The 18,927-nt window shown below is 40.8% G+C and overlaps 1 protein-coding gene across 19 annotated transcripts in view; it reads right to left on the minus strand.

Moving 5' to 3' along the window:
- PLEKHA6 (pleckstrin homology domain containing A6) overlaps positions 1-18,927 on the minus strand; it is a 1,822,600-nt gene that overhangs the window by 1,115,843 nt on the left and 687,830 nt on the right. The window contains exon 1 of one of the 19 annotated variants that reach the window (XM_044076968.1): positions 7,935-7,949. The exons of the other annotated variants lie outside the window; for them this stretch is intronic. The gene's annotated coding sequence lies outside the window, so the exon portion shown is untranslated. Of the gene's footprint in view, positions 1-7,934; positions 7,950-18,927 lie in introns of those variants that run through there. 19 annotated transcript variants of the gene reach the window in all.

The following is an 18,927-nucleotide window of genomic DNA, read 5'->3' on the forward strand; positions in this document are numbered from 1 at the left end:
TAGGGTTAGGGAAAAACTCTGCTTCACGTGTATGGAAAGCCTGTCCTACATGAGGTGAATTCTCAGAAGACATACCTGTCCCACCAATATGTCCTATTTATGTCACAAGCAAAGTCTGAATGCTAGATCAAGTGATTCTGATACTATTCATTTTCTGAGTATGCAAACAGTCCATCAGAGTGGGACCCAAGGATATCTTGCATGCCAGGCATAGATCACCTCTGAATAATCTGCAGGAAATGGTATATGGAGATGGAGCTTTGAGGTGATCTGCGTAGGACATGTTGTTTATATCCTATATTTTTTGTGAGGAACCCCTGTGGACATTCCAGTTGCTGCATGTACATGGTCAGGTACATGCCACAGGGGTCTTTGTACTCAATGATCTAGGTCTGAGGAGCGCTGAATATAGAGGAATAATGATATCCTTTGACCTACATGCCATACCTTTGCTTATAAACTAAGCAACACAGCATTCATATTCACAGATTTTTTTTTACTAGGCTAATGACCAGAGGGCCTTCTAAGCCTAGCCAAGTTTTTCCACAACAATAATGATGTCCTGTATCTAAATAGGACATTGAGGGCCAGACGTTTATAAGCAACCTCTGCCCTTAATGGACATGGGTGCCAGGCCCATTGTAACTTTCCTATTCCCTATCCACTTCAGCTTCACATGGATGGGAAGCCTCCATAGGAGGGTCAGTGTCTGGGACACATCTGTCTCTCCGGTATGCTCTGTTTAAGTCACAGACAAAATTCAGGTCCCTTGACCTTGTATATATGTTACTGTTTGACTTACAAATATGCAGGAGAGTCATAAGTGTAGGGTTTGCAGATGTCTTGTAAGCCAGACATGGATCACTTTTCAGCAATCTATAGGAGACTGGGGAGGAAGAAAGGGCTTTAATGTACTCTACCTAAGGCAGGTTTGATGCACCTTGTATTCTTTCTGTAAGGAACCTCTGAGGTAACTCTAGCTGCTGCATATGCCTGGTCAGGTGCATATCGAACAGAGCGTTATACTCTATGATTGGTCTGATAAGGGCAGAGTACAGTAGGATAATGGCCTCTTTGGATCTAGATACCACTCCATTACTCATATGTTGCACAACAAAAAAGGATGTCCTCACTACTGTGGCCATGTAGTGGTCAAAGGTAAGGCCACTATCTACGTGCGTATCCAGATCCCTGACCACTGGGCCCACTCTTAGGGGTGTATTATCAACATGGTAATTAGCCAGGATGGTTGACTTCCCAGAGGGTACAATTATGCATTTCTTAGCACCATGTTTAAGACCATGGCTTTGGCATTATTTGTTAGTCAAAGATAGACCTTCTTGTAGAATGCTACTGTCTGCAGGATAGTCAATGATAACCCCAAGCTTGCAATCATCTGCAAACTTAGCCAGCCATAAACCTTCAACATCTGCATCCATTTCAGAGAAATATTTCCTATCAAGAATGATTTCCTTACTAACTCTGATACGTTACTATCCACATACAGCCCAAATTCCTAGACTATTGGTTCAAATCTTAAGGGTGTGTTATCAACGAGGTAGTTTCTTAGTGTGGCTGACTTCCTAAATGGTACTATTATACATTTCTTGACACTGAATTTTAAACTGTGGCTTTGGCACCAGTCATTTGTGTTAGTCCTTCCTGTAGGATGTTAGTATATATGGTGGAGTCAATGACTGCTCCAAGTTTGCATTCATCTGCAAACTTGGTCAACCAGAGATCTTTGACATCTGAGATGTAAATGCCAAAAAGGAGTGGTCCCAGCACTGAGCTCTGAGGTACTCTGCTAGTGAATGGCCTCTTTGTGGAGTTGGTCTCCCCATCCTATGTTCCTGGATCCTGAAAGCTAGCTGGCTATCCAGTACATAACATAAGGGTTTAGACCTATTTTTGTGAGTTTGTTTACAATACTCAAAATGGGTTTTATATTAAATGTCTTAGCCAGGCCGAGATAAGCAGTATACACCACTTTTCCCTCATCCATTACCTTGGTGACATTTTCGGAGAATCTCACCAAGTTGAGTAGGTGTGATCCCTTGACAAGGCCAAGCTGGGCTGGACCCAGTGTCTGAAGGTTTCCCATGTCATTATTGGTCATATCCATGATAATTCTTTCCATTGCTTTGTATGAGTCTAGTCAGGCCTATTGGCCTGTAGATCCTAGGGTCCATTAATAGATCACCCTTGTGCAGTGGGATGACTGCTGCAGTCCTCCATTAACATGGCACAAGGTCTATCTGGAATTTATGGTTAAACAGTGATCCCATAGGTACACATAGGTCATGCTTTAAGCTTTTTACATGCATTTTGGGATATTGTCTGGGCCCATTGATGCTATGCTCTTAGCCTTCGAGAGCACATTTTGGACCTGCTCCCAGTAATAGTTTGGGGGGGTATAATTGATGGTGTCACTTATGGGGTGGTCATGGGGGGGCAGGGGAGTAAAATTGGAGCTGAATTTGTCAGCAAACAGATCTGCTTTATTTTCCAGCTCCATGTAAGTGACTCCAATAACAATCAGTTCTTTGCAATTTTGTGTACCGCCTTTGAGGTTTCGGACCTAGCTAAAGATAGCCCATCTTTACCTTAAAATTGGTTTTGGTTGACTTAATTTGTCCACTTAAGTGTTTGTTTAGACTGATGAGAGAATTTTTATCCTCTGGGCATTGTACTTTCTAATATTAGCAATGACATTTTTCCGTTTGTTTTACAATCTATTTATGTTTGGATTCCACTAGGGTAGCTATACTTTGAGTTTGTTCTGGGCTGGCTTCTGGAAAGCACATCTGTCTCTATGCCTCTATTAACATGATTGTACAGGGCGTCTGTGTACAGCTCTGTGTATTTTTCTCACAGTCTTGTATGATTAGAACAGCCAGTGCCTACCACTGAACTTCTGGAAATGGCAGAAACTGAATGTGGATGCTGCATTCGGTTCCATCAGTGTGCACATGTTCTTTAAAGGATGGGGTACAGAGAAACTGACATGCAAAATAATTAATAAATAAATGACAGGTAGGAGGTTTCCATTCCAATTAAATACTGAGGTAGCAAAGTAATTATATCAATCACTCAAGCAGGAAATCCCTGATAAAATCAAGGCTAAAGTTGTTATGAAAGACAAAAGGGAAACACAAAGCAATGATCTCAAGCCATGATTAAAACAGTGTAGACCTTACCAAGGTATTTTCAGAATTGCTGGAAGTCCAAAAAACTATATGAAAATGGATTACTCAAACTGTGTTCCTTAATATAAGAATAAAGTTGTTTGTAAATCATACTTTCAGGTGCTCTACTTATAAATTATTAGTTTGAGACAGGATGATAACTGTCAAGCTCACTGAAATTCGTTGATCACTTTAAGGACTGGGGTCACTAGGGACTCCTTTAGATGAGATAGAAGGGTACCAAACTTGAAAGAAATGACAGGATCCTAAATAAAACTGGATTCAAGACCTCCAGACAAGATACAACAGCCTTGGTAGGTCAGATAAAGATAAAAGGTTATAACATTCAAGCAAATTAAACTTATACCAACAGATGAGAGGAATGCTGTGCAGCCAGGTTTTCCCCTTCAGACTTACTCCAAGGCATAAATTTCACCTAACAGAGACAAGCCTAGCTGTGAATGACACAGTGGTAGGTTCATATCATACAGCTAAAATGCACTACATGGAAAGGAGCAGTCAGTCTTATCTGCAATGAAAATCTCCCAGGACAAAATAGCAGCTTCTTTATGGGAGACCAAGATTAAAATAAGTCAGAATACTGAGCCAGTCTAAGCAATGACAGTTTTCATTCTCACAAACGGCAAGGTTGACCCTAGCATTTGCATGCATGCACAAAAATGAAATAAACCTGATGTTGTCAATGAGGCCCAATATTCTCATTTTTTTCAACTCGTTATATAAATATAAGTAAAAAGCCTTCTCTTACAAATAGGAATGGTGGTTTTCTTAGAGAAATAACATAAAGTGGCTTTGTCCTTGTGATCAATCCATGCCAACAGTGGATAAATCCTGCATTACCCACACCCATTCATGGATTATTGCTATGTATGGCAGTTAGCAAAGAGGTTAGATTTGCAAGCCATAGTTCCTATAGTGCAGGGTCTGATTCCTACAGCCCTCATGTCCCACTTGCATAAGCTTAAGCAAGTTATTTAACCAGACATTGCTATGAGTTCACCCCTGAAAAGAGACTGCTTTGTTCAGTGGGCCTACATGGTTAATATGAATTAATTAATTAATTTCAGTACTTAAGGAAAAAACTGTACATACACTATACTTCTGACAACATTGTTATCTGTATAGTTTAATAACCTTTACTGCTCACAGAATATTTACATTTATTTATCTTATGCCTTTAAGCTGAATTTTTAGAAACTACACTGGAAGGAAAGAATGTGAGTAGGCTGCCAGAGGTGTGATATTCTACTCCATAGATGCATTACTGAGTAACTGATGGCTCCATCTGATTTTTGCAAGCATGACATATAAAATTAAATACAATGGAGCCTCAATTAATTCAGATCATTTGATTAATAATGCTGCAATCGTTTTCAGATTTTACTAAAATATTTACACTATTTTAACAATATTTAAATAAGATACCAGTCTGACTTACCAATTCAATATTCTTACCACAGAGGCCCTAAACATCTAGTGTGTATAAATATTTGGGCAAAATTTGTTGTCTTATCATCCTACACAAAACTGCTAAAGAGTGATACCAAGCCTACTGGCATAGAATAATAATAACCCATGCCTGGGTGTGGGTAATGCTGGATTTACTCACGGTTGGTGTGGTTTGGTCACGAGGGCGAAGCCTGAGTGGCTAAACAAAGACAACAGTGGGTAGATCAAGCATTACCCACACCCAGAAGTGGGTTATTGCTATTATACAATGACATTATTTAAAAAAATACTTACTTTTCTTAAATAATGGCATTGTATAATGCCTCCTTGCTGCCCTTCCGCAGCTGTCTGGTAGTCTGCGGTAGTTCTGATGTACTGCACATGCGTATGCTTACACAGTACATCAGAGCTGTGGGTGGAAGCAATGGAGAAAGCAAGATCTATGTTGCTTTTTACGAAGTGTCTCCCTATGTTAAAGGAGTTTAACATAGCGAGACAGCTTTAAAAAAAGCAACGGAGAAAGGAAGATATCCGTTATTTTTTTTAAAGCTGTCTCGCTATGTTAAACTCCTTTAACATAGCAAGATCTTGCGTTCTCCGTTGCTGTAAAAAAAAAAAAGACTTCTACTAATGGAAAAAGTCCGGGCGACCAGACCTTCTTCCATTAGTATAAGTCTGATTTACAACGTGCACGCTGACCAATCAGCGTGCACGTTTTGGAACATTAATGGAGGGGGGGGGTCATTGTATAATAGCCCATTAATGGCCCCAGGAAACCTTGGGTGATACCTAACCTACTGGCATAGAATAATAACCCATTAATGGCCCTAGCAAATCCTGGGTGATACCAAACCATTTGCATAGAATAATAACCCATTAACGGCCCCAGCAAACCTTGGGGATACCAATTGTATTGGCATAGAATAATAATCCATTAATGGCTCCAGCAAACCTTGGGTAATAACTCACCTACTGGCATAGAATAATAACTCATTAATGGCCCTAGCAAGACTTTGCAGCTGAATCTTCCTATAGTCCCTCCAACCTATTTATGAAGACTTTTCCCTAAGATGTACAGAAATATGCTTCAAGGCTCATAACTGAGTAATACTGACAAAGCACTACACAACACTTTTTTTTACTTTGTATTTAAAAAAAAACATTGGGGGTAATGTGGTTATTCATTTAAATTAAATGCTGTTGTACCAAGTTCATGTACATATATAGCCACATTCCATGAACAGGAGAAGTTTGAAAAACAACTTGATTGTGCTATATCATGCTTTACCAGCACAACTCATTTTTGAATCCCAGGCATGAACTTGTAAGCACTGGCAAACAGTAATATTGCCGTTATTATATGTCAACCTTCCTTTTCAATCATCAACAGCTTAGTTTTACATTTAAGCCTAGTTGCAGTTCATGACATCTGAACAGGATTGATTTTATTTTATTTCCGCTTTTCAGGTGAAAAATTGCACTACAATATCATCTGCACTTACCACAGCTTCCACCTCTTCCCAGAAAGTATGACAGAGTTTGACTGTGACAGAGTTTATGAAGATATAATCATTTTGACATTTTCCAGAAATGTAGTGAACACAATAATGGAATGCAGAACCTTCCTAATCAAGATCCGCATTAGGCAAAACCCACTGAGTAAATTGGGGGCCTTTTCTGATCAATGCTCTTAAATGCAATCACAAAAGGTATCAATGCTTGAAAAACATTCACAAAGCCAACAAAATGCCTCCTTAGTCCACACGCCAACGATGCTACCATCATATGCTCTGCACCAAACCTCCCACAACTCCAACAAACAACTCAGAATCTATTTCATCAATTGAGACATGGTTAACTGACCACCAACTACTCCTAAATGCCAAAAAAACAAGCTAAAGTTGTTTACACCAAAACCCTTACATACATTGAAACAATCCTTCAATGCCACCTTAGCAAATACCAACAAAGCAACTATATCCAATACCAAGCTCTTACGTGTCATAATAAACAACTTAAAATTTGACATCTCCTATTCTATTAAAAATCCTGGGATTCCTGTACCGCAACACATCCTACCCCCCTAATACCTCCAGAACATTTCTAGTACTTTCCTTATCCCTTCTCTACTTTACATATCAACAAACTAACCAATTGGCAGTGCATCCTACAAAATAAATTAGATGCACGATGCAACAACATAGCTAAATTTGCATCACCTCTCACACTCATTACAATAGTGCACTAAAGAAACTCAAATGGTTAGAATTACCAAACAAGCTCACCTACTCCCAACTAAATCATGCAAGTAAACTTATTCACAAACCCCATGCATGCCCATCCCTATAAAACATCCTCAAGCACTATGTTCCACAAGACCCCTAAGATCAAATAATAAAAACCTTCTATCTGCCCTATATGCCACAATAATGCAGGAAACTCCCTCTGCTCTTTCTATGTCACTACAAAATGGAACTCCATATCTACTGCTTTAAAACTAGACAATATGATACAAAGAGTTAAGATCAAACTCAACCACCACCCAAAATCCTCCTGACTATGCTCATGTTCCCATCCTAGCTAATCTTTCCCACTCGTGTTACTCTCTCCAAATTAAATCTACACTACTCCACTTTCACTTAACTATACTTTCCTTTTCCTGCTTCACTACTCAATACTGCACTGTCTGTGCATCTGTTCTTTTTCACAACGTTTGTCATCTGTATTCTCTCCCACTGTCATGCCCCTATTTTACTCTGTCAATGAAATCCACATTACTTCCTTTCACTTAGCTATGCTTACATCTTTCCTGCTTCATTTCTCACTGCTGCACAGTGTGCATCTACCATCTCACAACTTATCTCCTCTCTCTTTAGCAACTCTCCCATGTTTTTTTCCTATCATTCTCCTCTATAATATGTTATATTTGTCTAACAGGCCCAATTCAACATAGCTTTCTGCTTTCTCAAACTAGGTATTACAAATCTAAATATGCTTTTTTTTCAGCTATATAAATGTTTATCTGCTACTCTACTAATGCATTTGTGCAATTGTAATGTATTTATTACTATATCTCTGCAGAAGTGCTGTTGTAATAATTGTTCAAGGAGTTTTCCTCAATGGACCTCTGCTGGAAATGGGACTGCACGCCCAGACAGACTCTTCCCTGTAAACAGATGGCAATCTCTCCATCAATAAATTAATTATTTACAAATAAAAATACAAACTATCTTTGTTGGGGGACCTCCTATAGCCTCCATACCTCCTGCTACTTACCTATGCCAATTCCAAGATGGCTGTATTATGAGAAAAGGTCAAATCCCCAAGATACTGTAATCTTGATCTCTGTAGGTAAAAGCAGAGAATCGCACATTACAGACTGCATATCAGGGTGCCTATTACTTCTGTGTCGATTACAAGCCTGGCTCCCTAGGCAAACCTCACAAAAGAAATATTAGTAGCACAGGTACCAGAGTATTATAAACTATCTAAAACTCTCCAACTCAAACAATAGTTGGAATCAGCATATTAAAAAGTATCTGCTCCTTTCTTTCAAGACATGTTGTCAAATGACGTCCAACTCATTCAAGTTTGATATTTTGTACACGTTCAGCTCATTGCATGTTTAAAAACATTCTTTTTTTTTTCCAGTCTACTCTTACAACAGCCTTCAGCCCAGGTTGTGAATGAAAAGGACTTACAAATTGATAATGAAAATAATTTTTTGTATCAAATCACAAGAAGCTAATGGCAAGGTCAATCTGAACACTTTCTCATTTTGCTACATTTTTTGGCATACTTGTGTATCTTAGATTATTTTCCATGCAAACAAAAAATGAGATCGGTCCTGAACTTCCAGCCAAGAAATTCCAGAGCAACAGATGCAAGACTTCAATACATTTCCCAAATGTTTCTACATTGTTGTAAGCATAAACAGCAGCTTTAATATAAAGCACATAATACTAAAGCTGTAAAACAGCTGCATTTTGAAAGTACATACTTCTTACTGTACCTTTCTGACTTCCTTGTCTACAAAATGAATATAAATCATCAAATGGCTATTTTGAAGTTTTTCCAAATGTGGCGGGCATTTTTTTATTAACCACAGAATCTGTGTAAGCAAATTATTAAAAGTCTGTGGTCTAGGTGGCATTATGGTACATCAGACAAAAGAACCTAGACATAAAGTGATGAGGCCATAAAGTGGTCAACAGATGTTTCCATACATTTTTGCAAAAGATATTTTAGAGAAACAGGCACAAAGTGGTGCAATTATCTCACCAGCCTTCAGCCTAAGATGTTTCAAGCTACTAGTTGGGTCCTTTAAACTACATGTGTGGTTTTGTCAATAGTTATAGATGGACTCTCACCTGCAGCTATTGGTCACTGGGTAAAAACGTGCAATGTAAGTGCAATGGACGGTTTACTACAGTACCTGAATCCTTACACTTTAATTCCTTTCATCAACAGGGTTGTTATGCAATGTGTTCTGTAAAATAGATACTATACAATTCTTAATACTCTTACTTAGCAAATAAATATCTTTTTTATGCCTCTACAGTTTTTGATGTCATAGGTTCATAGGTTCATACTAGGCTATCTGCCCTAGGGCATTTATAAGCCTAGCCAGAGTGCTTTTGGCTTTAGCCACCTATTTTAAATTAATCTTGCTATGCCCTTTTTCGAGGTTAGTATACTGTGCCTCTGTCTAACAGTGACACAGAAGTGATACCCGGGGTAAACCTACGATCTCCCATCCACTCATCAAGATTCCTCTTGAAGAGAGTCAATGAGGGACTCTGCCTAACCTGGACTGGGATTTTATTCCAGAGAGAAGGGAGCCTCTGGGTTATGAATCTGTCCCTCCAGCATGTCCTATTTATTTCAGTGCTGAAGTTAAAGTCTCTCGAGTGCATAGCTCGATGGGATTTGGATTTTCTGAAGTGCAGCATGTCCATTAATTCCGGGTTGGACATGGCTTTATACGTCAGGCACAGATCGCCTCTGAGCAGGCGGTATGCCACTGAGTACAGCTGGAGTTTCTTTAACCGGGCAGCATATGGCATCTGTTTGAGCCCTTTGATCCTCTTGGTGAGGTACTTTTGGGGTCTTTCCAGTTGCTGCAGGTGTCTGGTAAGGTACATCCCAAAAGGGGCATTGTACTCAATTATGGGCCTGATGAGGGATGAGTAAAGAGGCACGATGACCTCCTCTGATCTAGATGTGAATCCCTTCATGATTAGGTGGGCTATATAAAATGTTTTTCTAACCACTTTGGCCACGTGGTTGTCAAATGAGAGATTGCTATCAACTTGGGTCCCCAGGTCCATAATTACTTCTTCTGTACTTAATGGATTACCACCTATGTGGTAATTTGTGGGCACTTTTCTTTTTGCCAAAGGGGATGACTATACACTTTTTGGCGTTTAGCTTGAGGCCATGGCTCTGGCACCAGTTGCCTGTTTCTATGAGGCCCTTTTGGAGGAGGTGAATTTTCTGGCATCTATGTCCTGAATACAACATAAAATGGTTATAATCTCATTATAATTATATATATTTATTATGATACATACAGTCAAATAATACATTAGATAACAGATATGTACCTTTGTACGAGTACTTCAGCTTTGAATGATATTTAAAAATCAGATTATATTACATACCTACAGATACACACTACATTTCTAGATGTACAGTAATATCACACTCAATTAATCTAATTATTGTTGTAAAGGTGCACCCTTCAATACAGGTTTATTAGTACAGTTTCATTCAGACCAGGTATGGTCCCTGCAGCTAAAATGGTGGACCACCTGCACTTTTAATTTTTAAATGATTATTAATAAATATTCTATAAAATTACAATAAGTAGATTTAAACTTTAAACCCATTACAAGTAGTACACTACTGAATATTTATGTAATGCATTGTCAATAGTTTGATTAAACAAGGCATTATCCATATTGTTCCTAATGACAGAGATGCTCATGTACACTTTCATTAATCTTAGCCAGTTTTTTTCTCCTATACAGAGATGTGTCCATCAGACTGTGATTTTTGGAATTTTAATGCATCTGTCCAAGAGCACAAGACATTGAAAACACTTTACCTCAATCAAAATATCAAGATAGCTGAAACTGATAAAAGTGGAGGGATTGCAGGTATGAATCATGTCCACTATGAAGGAATTACTACATAATGAAATGGTTTACAAAACCTCCCTTTAAACGTGATGTCAGTCAGATGCAAAAGGTTAAAGTAAGGGAAGAATAAAAACTCAAGGTAGAGACATAGGATGTCAGGGGACTGAGTCAAGCTGAACTGTGGAAGAGGGTCAAAGACAAGTTAAGCAAATGCAGGCAGACTGGGCGATGGGCAGGCTATGGGAATGGGTCAATGACGGAGTGCTTAAGACAAAGGGAGGAGTTTTAATTCACAAAGGAAAGCATGAGGTCAGTGCAGCTACACAGGATAGGAATATGCCATGAGGCATGCAATACCTGAAAAGGAGAGATGCTAAAGTGAAGGACATGTATACAAAGAGGCATGCAGAAGGGTAACAAGGGAGTTGAGGTTAACTAAGGACCAAGTTAAAAATAGAAACAACAACAAAGTTTTGTATGCATTTTACAGAAAGGAGGAGTGGGGACATCCTTGATCTAATTGAGTAAGGGCTGGAAGGGGGATCATAGGTTCATAGGTCGGTACTAGGCTATCAGCCCTAGGGCCTATACAAACCCAGCCAAAAAGGTACCCTGGCTTTTGCCACCCAAGAAAATTATTTTCCTGTGCCACTGTCGAGTAGAGCCACAGATGTGATCACTGGGGTGAATTTCCTATTTCCCATACAATCATCAAGATTTTTCTTGAAGAGTACTAATGAGGAGCTTTGTTTGATATAGATAGGTAGTTTATTCCAGAGTATGGGAAGTCTCTGGGACTGGAATCTATCCCTCTGACATGTTCTGTTTATTGTGCTGACAAGGTTTAGGTCCCTAGAAAGTGTAGCTCGGAGGGATTGGGACTTCTTTAAGTGGAGCATGTCCAACAGCTCTGGCTTTGACATAGCTTTGTATGTTAGGCAGAGATCACCTCTGAGTAGGCGATATGTGACGGAGTAAAGCTGGAGTTTTTTGAGACTGTCTGCGTAGGGCATCTGTTTGAGGCCGGTAATCTTCTTTGTGAGGTATTTCTGTGGCCTTTCCAGTTGTTGTAGATGTCTTGTGAGGTACATACCAAAAGGGGCGTTGTACTCTATAATGGGTCTAATGAGTGATGAGTAGAGGGGAACAGTGACCTCTTTTTTTCTGGGTGAGAAACCTTTTGTGATGAGGTGTGCCACGTAGAAGGATTTCCTGACTACTGTGGCGATGTGATTATCAAAGATGAGGCTACTGTCCACCTGTGTCCCAAGGTCTCTTATCACACTTTCGGTGTTAAGTATACTACCACCTATGTTGTAGTTCATGGGTACAGAGTTTTTACCAAAGGGGATGACAATGCACTTTTTGGCATTGAGCTTGAGGCCATGGGTTTGACACCAGGCATCTGTCTCAGTGAGGCCCTTTTGTAGGATGTCCACATCATTAGGCGTTTCGATTATGGCTCCTAGTTTGCAGTCATCTGCGAACTTCATTAGCCAAAGACCTTCTGTGTTAGCCTGTACTTCAAAGAAGTAGATACCAAACAGGAGAGGACCCAGGACTGAACCCTGTGGTACTACACTTGTCACTGATCTGAAGTCAGATTTGGAGTCTGCTACTTTCACACTGTGGGTTCTATCAGTGAGTCATTTGGCAACCCATCTTGTGACATAGGGATTTATACCTAGTTTAGTGAATTTATCTATAACTCCAGAGTGGAGGATGGTGTTGAAAGCCTTGGCAAGATCTAGACAGGCTGTGTGAACCACCTTACGCTTGTCTATGGCTTTGGTGACTGCTTCAAAGAAGTCTATCAGGTTTAGGAGACATGATCTGCCTTTTACAAACCCGAACTGGGTGGGGTCCAGAATTTGGAGATTATCAATGTCTTTGTTTATAAGTTCCATGATAATATGTTCCATGGCCTTGCAGACCAGGCTCGTCAGGCTAATGGGGCGGTAGTTCCCGGGGTCTGTGGTGGCTCCCCCTTTGTGGAGTGGGATAACCATCACTGTGCGCCATTCAGCGGGCACAAAGCCTGAGGTGAGGCTATGATTGAACATGGTACTTAGGTGGGGTGCCAGTTCGTTCTGTAGTTTGTGTAGAACGCAGCCTGGGATTTTGTCTGGTCCCATGGATGCTGTGTTCTTGGCTTGGGAGAGTGTGGTTTTTACCTGTGTAGCCGTGATTACAGGAACTTTGCCTTCGTCCGGTATAGAGATGGGCTCTTTAGGGGGTGAGAGGGGGGGTAAAGTTAGCACTGAACCTATCGGACAGGATGCTGGCAATATCAGTTGGGTCTGTATATTTAGTGTCATTGTGCTGTAACTCAGAGCAGATCTGAGTGTTGCCATTGAGATTCTTGACATAGCTATAGAATGCTTTGTGGTTGTCTTTATAATCAGTGGTGATTTTGTTTTCATAACTAGCTTTGGAGGATTTTATCAGGGATCACAGCTTCTTACTGAGGCTGACCAGGGAGCTCCTCCACTCATGGGATTTTACTCTCTTTTGCAACAGTTTCTTCCTTCTGTTGTACAGTTTGTTTATGGCAGGGGACCACCAGATTGGCTTCCTTTTTTTGGAGGATAGCATCTTGGTTCTATTTGGGATGGCACGATCTATGCACTCGTGTAAGTACTTATAAAGTGCAATTGTGTAGGATTCAGTAGTCATAACTGTATTGTCCTTCTGCATGGGTGTCATGATGTTCACCACTTCTGTCTTAAGGAGCATGAAGTTGGCTTAGGAGAATTTTTTTACTGTGGTTTCCTTAATGGGGGGGTGGGGGCAGGATGTGGATATCTAGGGTAATTAGCTTATGGTCGGATCGAAACAATGAGGCGTTGACTTCAGGTGAGGAACACCGGTCACTCATGCTGGTAATGACTAGATCTTGGATATTGTTGCCCCTGGTGGATGGTGTGGATAAGTTGATCCAGGACATTGGAGTTTATGAATTCCAGAAAGCGTTGAGCAAAGAAGTTGGTATTAGAGTAGTTTTCCCAGTTAATGGGGTAAATAAAATCACCCATTATTAGGGTGTTTGGTTGAACCCTAATATTTTCCAGTACATCAAGAAAAGAGGAGTGGGAATCCTGGGGCATGGTGGGAGATCTGTAGCAAGCTACAATTTGGATAGCAGTTTTGCCCAGAGTTAGTTGCACTTGGATAACCTCGGCTGCATTATGCTGAGTAACTAGCCTGAAGGTGTGGATATCTTTAATGAATATGAACACACCTCCGCCTTTGGTGTTCCGGTCCAGGTTACATGGCCGAAAGGTGTGGTATGAGTTATAGCCTGGTAGTGCAGGGGTGCTCTCTGGAGCATTGAACCAGGTCTCAGTCACTGCACAGATATCGATGTTCTCCATTTTAAGGAGTGTCTCGAGTGAGTGCATTTTGAGATTTAGACTTCTAGCATTGAGTAACATCACCCTCAGTTTTTGCTTGCCTGTTCCTGTTATGGTGGTGAATTTGTCATTTGAACCTTGCCTAAAAAAGGCACTATAGGGGCGGCAAGAATCAGTATCTGGAATCCCAGGAGTGACAGGTGCAGGCCATCTCTGGCAAAGCATCGTGGTCTGTCGACCATGTCATTCCAGGCAGACAGATACTGGATCCCTTTAGAATCACACCAGAAGCTTAGTCAATTGTTGAAGTCAATCATTTTGTCCTTGTACTGCAGTATCATTCTGGGTGATGGTAGAATGCTACTCAGGGCTAGGGTCATACCTGCCTGGGCTACAAGATCAGAGAGCTCTTCCATGTCTCTTTTCATGTAGTCCAGGGAGGTACATCTCGGGTCATTCACACCAACATGGACAATGACAGAGTCATATTTGTACTTGTGGAGTGACCTGAGTGCGTGGGTTATGTGGCAGATTCTGGCACCCAACAGGCAGCTGACAGTAACCTTCTCCTTGTTTAGCCTGGTAAGAGGGACATAAGTGTGCCTGACTATAGAGTCACCTATGACTAGTGTGTTGGGTGCGTTGTTTTGCCTTATTGGCTATGGTTGAGTGGCACACAGAGTCTGCGGGCTGTGTGTCATTTGAGTTATGTTGGGGGGTGGAGGTTGCTTGCATTTCTGCTTTGGAGGTCTCTGTTGCTTGAGCAGATTATTATTGAGAGCCTCTGTGAATGTTTTTGCATTTCTATGTGTGGATTTTGGTGGTGTAGATTTAGTGAGACTATGTGATGAGTGTGGTGTGGTGCAAGTGTTTACCTTCTCCTCTTGACTGTCAAATTTAGTCTTGGTTGGAGAGAGCTTTACCTCCAGTTTGGCTAGATAACTGCATCTCTCACATGTTGTAGCGTTGGGTGGTAGGAGGAGAGGGTTGTCTGTGTACATGAGGCAATTTCTACATTGCCCCAAGATGCCCAGATTCATCAGATAGACAGGAGAGAACACTGGAAGCTGACCCTTGGACATGCCTGAATAAAAAACTATTTTCCTCTAGATAAGTGAGGAAAGTGAGTACAAGAGCTGTTTTTCTCTAAGCAAGTGAGGAAAGTAAGTACAAAAGCTGTTTTCCTCTAGGTAAAGAGGAAGGTTGAGTGCTGTAGTAATTAGTAGCTTATTTAGTGCTTACAACAACTTCTGAACAAGTGCTGTTCACGAATTCAAGTGCTAAAACTAAGAATCTGTATCTGGACTAAACTAGTTACAGGAAAGGGGAGAAACAAGTGCAAATGCGAGTTTTTAAATCAGAAAGTTGAGAGAGATGGAAAAACTGCCCAAATGGCCAATAACTACAATTTCTGGGCCAGAACCAGTCCTTATGTGGTAGATAGGTTACCTAGTGCTTACCACTCCCACTGATAAGCTAGAAGGCTTCCCTCCAACACAGAAAGCTTGGGGGGGGGGGGGGGTTCAGAAGTTTACATGCAGTCAGGGTTGCCAGATTTCCAACTGGCCAGGTAGGGACTAAAAAAAAAAAAAAAAAGGTGTTTCACGGGCCAATCAAAAATAAACACAGAGCTACTTCTGTTTAATGCGAAACATTGCAGTTCCACAATACACAGAAGTAGCATGCAGTCAGGGTTGCCAGATTTCCAACTGGCCAGGTAGGGACTAAAAATAAATAAATAAATAAACAGAGAGCTATTTCTGTTTAATGCGAAACATCACAGTTCCGCAATACACAGAAGTAGCTCTGTTTTGCGATGTTTTGATTGGCCCATATATCAGCATACAGGCCAATCAAAAATCACTAAACACGTAGCTTCATTTAATGCAGAACTTCCGCATTAAACACAAGAAGCTCCATGTTTAGCAATTTTTGATTGGCCCGTATGCCGGTATACGGGCAAATCAAAAAAAAAAAAACAAAGTGGAGGCTGCCCAGGATTTAAACCAGCAGGGCGGAACTCGGGATCAGGCTGCTGATCTCGAGACAGTCCCGCCCAAATAGGGACGTCTGGCAACCCTGCATGCAGTCCCGGATACAGCAAATCTGAATCTGGACTACACTAGTTACAGGAAAGGTAGGAAACAGGCTTAGATTTTTTTTTAATACAGAAAAGTAGCTAAAATAGCAGTAAAAACAATTCAAATGCAGTGCAAGCTAACACACTTGAGTATGTAGCAATGTTAGACCAAACAGTTTAAAAAAAATGCAATTAAATTAAAAATTACTAAAAACAGGTGCAGAAGGAGTCTATTAGGTAGAATGAGGTAAAGAGATGGGATTGAGGGGAGTGTCCCAGATCAAATCTACAGTGGGGGTGGGCAACTGCAAAAGCCTCCAAATTCAAACAACAAGACAGGAATAGGGAGGGAGAGTAGGGGAAAACCAACACCTTCAGCAGAGATCTGAGAAACTATACAGTGAAGCAAAAATAACAGTGTACAACTCTGAAGTCAGCCAGCAATGATATAAAATTAGTCAAGCAACAAATAACAGTACATAATTCTGAAGTGCCAGAAAAATATACTTAGTTCTGTATATCTCCAGTTAGTTTGAAGAGCACTCTGTCAGGACACAGGAAGGCTCCAGCAATGATATGCAGGCTGTTACTAAGAGGGTCTAATTTTATGCAAGTAATCCTTGAGATAGTCAGATAACACAGATTATCATGGAAAATAATGGAAAAAAACATATTGAATGAATACTTTGCCATGGTCATTAGCAAGGAAATGGAGGCATGGGTGCAATGCTAGAAAGAAAATAGGACAGAATTTGGAAAGCAATGGCTAGTTGCCAGGATACAAGAGAAGGTGGAAAGGGAATTAGTAGCTCAAAGAGAAGATGAGGTACAACATCTGGACATGTTGCCCCCCAGAATCCTTTGGAATCCTGTGAATGTGTGCCAGACACCTGACAATTATCTACTGGAAAGGAACGTGGCAGTGAAAGGTATGGTGAGACGGACATCATCAGAAATAAAAAAATAATGAGAGTACCAGAAAGGTCAGTTTGTTTGTGTCTTTCGGCTTTTCCCGGTTAGGGGTCGCCACAGCGGAACTCCGGTCCGCTAATTATTGGCAGTTGATTTTTACTTACTGGCTTGCCAGGCCTGACACACAACCTTCAACGACGGTTCGCCCATTCACGCATGTCTCCACGCAGAAGACACTCTAGCTGAGAATTGAACCGGACAGCGTCTTACTTTGAGGCGACAACGCTACCGCAGCACCACCACCAGATCAGTACAGTACTGTATTCATTCCAAACATATCTGAGAAAAAGTACAGTTTTGTACCTACCATAAATGTAGATGTTCGAAGATCCACATTGCTGCAGTCCTAACACTTGGGTAGTCCGCTGTCCCTCGGTCGGCCCGAATATCAGAGTATAAGGCTGACGTCGGTCAAGGCGCATTTGACTGACATCAGAACGTCAGGGTACAAATGCGCATGACCAACGTCATATCCTCAGTCTTTTCTTGCCCCAGATGTCAGAAGACCCTAAAAGGAAAGGTCAAAACCCATAGACCACAACTAAACAACCAACTAGCTTAACACCAAAAATATGTATAATATATACAATATATACAAAATGCAATATACAAAATGCAATATACCTCAGATGGATAACCCAACCCACACAACCACCTCAAACAACAGAGGGGAAGGAGGGAGGGTAAATTGGACTGCAGCAATGTGGATCTTCGAACATCTACATTTATGGTAGGTACAAAACTGTACTATGTTCTTCATCTCACATTGCTGCAGTCCTAACACTTGGGTAGAATCCCAAAGCAGAGGTAAGGGAGGATGGCTAAACTATAATGAAGCAGGAGCTGCCAAAATGCCCTGCAACACAGCAGTGGCAAAACCAGCCCTGGATTTAGAGTACAATGGAAGGTGGTAATGCCTAGAGAAGGTATGCACTGAACTCCAAGTGGCTGCCTCCAAAATATCCTTAGTAGCCACCGCCTGGAAAAAAGCTGTTGAAGTGGCAGTAGCCCTAGTGGAATGAGGTCTAATCCCAGCTGGAATCTCTTTGCCATGATGGGAATAACAGAAAGCAATGCAAAATCCAATCCACTTAGAAATAGTTTGTTTTGACACGGGCTTGCCCTGAGAGCACAAAGCAAAAGAAACTAATAACTGCTGAGATTGTCTGAACCCTTTAGTTCTGTCCAAATAATATTGCAACTGCCTGTGAACATCTAAAGTGTGCAAAATCTTTTCCCCTTTATTTTGGGGATTTGCATAAAAAGTAGGCAAATGAATAGTTTGGTTTAAAGCCACACTAGAAACCACTTTAGGCATAAAGGAAGGATTAGTACGTAAAGATACCCTATCCTTGTGGAAAATTAAGAAAGGCTCAACTGCCATAAGGGCCTGCAATTCAGAAACCCTTCTTGCAGAGGTAATGGCCAACAAAAAAGCAGTCTTCCATGACAAATATTTCAACTCGGCAGTAGCTGCAGGCTCAAAAGGTTGTAGAGTGAGTTTCTCCAACACAAAATTGAGATCCCAAGCAGGAGTAGGAGCTCTTCGTGGGGGTCTTATATTCTTTGCCCTCTAAGAAATTGCTTGAATAAAGGATGAGAAAACAATGGTGGGTCACAATTGTAGTGAGCTGAAATTGCTGCAGCATGAATCTTAATAGAAGAGAAGGACAAACCTTTGTCCAATAACTCAGTAAGATATTGAAGAGCCACACTTAAAT

This window comes from Protopterus annectens, chromosome 7.part0 (assembly GCF_019279795.1).
Source record: "Protopterus annectens isolate FY-2018-M chromosome 7.part0, PAN1.0, whole genome shotgun sequence".
In the NCBI taxonomy this organism is placed as follows: Eukaryota; Metazoa; Chordata; order Ceratodontiformes; family Protopteridae; genus Protopterus; species Protopterus annectens.